Source organism: Pteropus medius, unplaced genomic scaffold, assembly GCF_902729225.1.
Source record: "Pteropus medius unplaced genomic scaffold, Ma_sr-lr_union100, whole genome shotgun sequence".
In the NCBI taxonomy this organism is placed as follows: domain Eukaryota; kingdom Metazoa; phylum Chordata; class Mammalia; order Chiroptera; family Pteropodidae; genus Pteropus; species Pteropus medius.
In genome coordinates this window covers 8070689-8075006 of record NW_024352783.1, presented here as the reverse complement: position 1 = coordinate 8075006, position 4318 = coordinate 8070689, and the positions used below count along the sequence as shown (strand labels likewise).

General features: G+C 33.0%; 1 non-coding gene across 1 annotated transcript; it reads right to left on the bottom strand.

Annotated features, from left to right (window-relative positions):
• Positions 1-708: 708 nt before the first annotated feature.
• On the bottom strand, positions 709-827 carry LOC120589986 (5S ribosomal RNA). The gene has a single exon (XR_005649613.1). It is a non-coding gene; the product is annotated as a 5S ribosomal RNA (ribosomal RNA).
• Between the last annotated feature and the right edge of the window lie 3491 nt (positions 828-4318).

Here is a 4318-nt window from a genome sequence, read left to right as displayed (position 1 = left end):
GCTAAAGAGAGAGGCCTTCTCTCACAGCCCTCTGAAGGAACCAAGCCTGCTGACACCTTGATCTCAGACTTTTGATTCTTAGGAGTGTGAGAAAATAAATTTCTATTGTTTAAGCTACCCAGTTTGTGATACTTTGTTATTGTTAAGCCATCTAATTTGTGTACTAGCAAACTACTATACTCCCAGTCCCCACACTGCTGAGCTCCTAAGCAACCACTTACCTACTTTCTGTCCCTACAGATTTCCCCATTCTAGACATGTCGTAAGGGTAAAATTATACAACGTGTGGTCCTTTGTAACTGACTTCCCTCACTGTGCAGAAGGTTTTTAAGGTTCTTCTATGTGGCAGCATATAGCAGTACATCAGTCCTTCTTATGGACAGTAATATTCTAGTTTAAGGATGTACCACGTTTTTAATCCATTCATCAGTTTATGTGCATTTGAGTTGTTACAACCTTTGCTGTTATGAATAATGCTGCTATAAATACCCATGTACAACTTTTTTGTGGACACATTTTCATTTCTCTTAGATATATACCTAGCAGTGGAATTGCTGGGTCATATGTTTTCTTTATGTTTAATTATTTCAAAAACTAACAGACCATTTTCTTTTTTTTTTTTTTTTTAGGTGAGGCAACCCCTGGTTGACTTCACAGATTACAAGGACCCTGTCAGTTTATAATCCCTAGTTTTTTATTTGTTTTTTGTGCCTACAGCACCTGGTCCTCCTAGGTGGTCTCCCATCTAAGTACTAACCAGGCCCGACCCTGCTTAGCTTCTGAGATCAGATGGGATCGGGCTTGTTTAGGGTGGCATGGCTGTAGACCCAGACTGTTTTCTAAAGCACTGCACTATTTTACATTCCTACCAGCAGTAAATGAGGGTTCTGATTTTTTCTCGTCCTTGTCAACACTTGTTAGTATCTGACTTTTTTGTTCTAGCCATCCTAATGGGTGTGAAATGGAATCTCTGTGGTTTTGATTTATATTTCCCTGATGACTAGTGATGTTGAACATCTTTTCATGTCCTTATTGGCCATTTACATATATTTTTAAACAAATATATATTCAAGTCTTTTGCCCATTTTAAAGTTTTTTTGTTGGAGTTTATATGTAATCTGGATATTAAACCCTTTTAGATACATGATTTACAAGTAGTTTCTCTCATTCTGTAGGTTGTCTTTTCACTTTCTCAATGGTGTTCTTTTAAGCAGAAAAGTTTTTAATTTTGATATAGTCTAATTTATCTATTTTTATTTTTGTTGTGTTTTTGGTAAGAATTATTTACCAATCTAAGGTCTTTAGAATTTACCACTATATTTTTAAGATTTTTATAGTTTTAGCTCTTCCATTTAAATATTTGATCCATTTTGAATAAATTTTTATATGTGGTGTGAGATAAGAGTTCACCTTTATCTTTTGCATGTGTCTATCTGGTTGTCTCAGCACCATTTGTTGAAAATACTATTCTTTCCTTGTTGCATAGTCTTGCACCCATTTTGAAAATCAATTCACCATAGATGTTTGGGTTTATTTCTGGACTCTCAGTTCTATTTTATTTAGCTATATGTCTATCTTTGTGCCAATACATACTGTCTTGATTAATGTTGCTGTGTAGTAAGTTTTAAATTTGGGAAGTGTGAGTCTTTGTTCTTATTTTTTTTTGGCTATCCTGGGCCCTTGCAATTCCATGTGAATTTTAGAATCAGCGTGTCAATTTCAACAAAGAAGTCAGCTGGAATTTTGATAGGGATTATATTGAATCTGTAGATCGATTTGGAGAGAATTGCCAACAATAAGTGTTACAGTCCATGAACATAGAATGCTTTTGCATTTATTTAAATCTTTAATTTCTTTCAACATGTTTTGTAATTTTCAGCATATAAGATTTGCACTTCTTTGCATAATTTTATTCCTAAGAATTTTATTCTTTTTGATGTTATCGTAAGGAATTGTTTACTTAATTTCATTTTTGGATTGAATTCATTGCAAGTGTACAGAAACACAATAGATTTTTGCATATTTATCTTGTATCCTGCAACATTGCTCAACTTGTTTATTAGTTCTAATAGTTTTTTAGTAGGTTCCTTAGGATTTTATAAATATAAGATCATGCCATCTGTGAAGAGAAGTAGTTTTATTTCTTCCTTTCCAATTTGGATACCTTTTATTTCTTTTACTTGCCTAATTGCCCTGACCTGTACAATGCTGAATAGAAGTGGCATAGAAGACATTCTTGTCTTATTCCTGATTGTAGGGGGAAAACATCCAGTCTTTCACCATTAAGAATGTTAGCTGTGGGGTTTTTATAGGTGCTTTTCATCAGTTTGAAGAAGTTCCCTTCTATTTCTAGTTTGTTGAGTGTTTGTTATCAGGAAAGGGTTTGAGTTTTGACAAATGCTGCTTTTATGTCTATTGAGATGATTGTGTGATTTTTATTTGTTCTGTTGATTGATTAATTGATTTTTGAATGTTAAACCAAGCTTGCATTCCTGGGATATTTCTATTTTCTATTTCATTATTTTCTGCTCTAATCTTTATTGTTTCTTCTTTTGGCTTTAGGTTTAGTTTTCTTTTTCTGGTGTCTTAAGGTAGAAGGTTAAGTTATTGATTTGAGATCCATCTTCTTAGTACAGTGTTTACAACTGTGAATTTCCCTCTGAGCACTGCTATAGCTGCATCCCATAAATTTTGGTATGTTATGTCTTCATTTGCATTAATATAAAAGTATTTCCTGATTTCTTCTTTGACTCATTGGTTATTGAGATGTATGTTTTTAATTTTCACATATTTGTGAGTTTCTCAAGTATTTTTCTGCTATGGATTTCTAACTTCTGTTTTGGTCAGATAACATTCTTTGTATTATTTCTGTCTTTAAATTTTTTATCGAGGTTTGTTTTATGGTCTAGCATGTGATATATCCTTGAAAATGTTCCATGTGAACTTGAGAAGAATGTATATTCTGTTCTTTTGGATTGAGTGTTCTATAGATCTAGTATTCTTAGATCTATTTGGTTTAGAGTATTGTTTAAATCTATTTATTTGTTGATATTCTAGTTCTGTTCATTATTGAAAGTGAGTATTGTAGTCTCTTTATTGTTGAATTATCTGCTTCTCCTGTTATTTCTATCACTTTTCGTTTCATATATTAGGGCATTCTCTTATTAGTACATCTATCATTATAAATGTTGTATCTTCCTGATGGATCGATCCTCTTATCGTTATAAAATGTCCATTATTATCTCTAGTAACATTTTCATGTAAAAGCCTATTTAATCTGATATTAGTATAGATGCTCCAACTTTCTCGTGGTTGCTGTTTTCATGATCTATCTTTTTCCATTCTTTTACTTTCAATTCATTTGTATATTGCATCTAAAGTGTTTTTCCTGAAGATAGCGTATAGTTGGATCATTTTTTAAACTCGGTCTGACATCTTTGCCCTTTGATTGGAATGTTTAACCCATTTGCATTTAATGTTATTATTGATAGAGTTGAATTTACATCTGCCATTTTACTTTCTGTTTTCTATATGCCTTATGTTTTTTTGTTCCTGGTATTTCCTTACTGCTTTCTTTGGCATTGAATGCTAACTAATGTAACATTTCAGTGAATAGTGTCCCCCTAAAATTCATTTTCACCTAGAACCTCAGAATGTGACCTTATTTGGAAATATGGTCTTAGCTGATATAATGTGGATCTTGAGATGAAATCATTCTGGATTTAGGGTGGGCCCTAAATCCCATGATTAGTATCTTTATAAAAGAGAAGAGGGCACATAGAGTCACACATAAAGAAGATGGCCATGTAAAGACAGGCAGAGATGCAGCTACAATCCAAGGAACACTTAGGATCACTGGGATCCACCCGAATCTGGAAGAAGCAAGGAAGGGTTCTTTCTTAGAGTTTTCAGAGGTAGCATGGCTCGGCAGACACCTGATTTCAGACGTCTAGACACCAGAACTGGGAAAAAAGAAATGTCAGTATTTTTAAGCCACTCGATTTATCGTAATTTGTTACTGAAGCCCTAGGAAACTAATATGAACCTTTTATTTCCTTTAATGATTTTTTTCACTATAGCGTTTTGAGTTATTTTCTTTGTAGTTGCTCTAGGGTATACCAAGTACATCTTAACTTACCAGAATCTACTCTGTATTTATACTAATTTAATTTCAATGAGCTATAGAAATATTACTCCTATATTCTCTTTTCTTTCTTTTTGTGGTATTATATATTGTATCTATTAATATTACAAACCCAAACATACATTGTTATAATTATTACTTTAACCATCTGGAGTAATTTCTGTAGCCCAATAT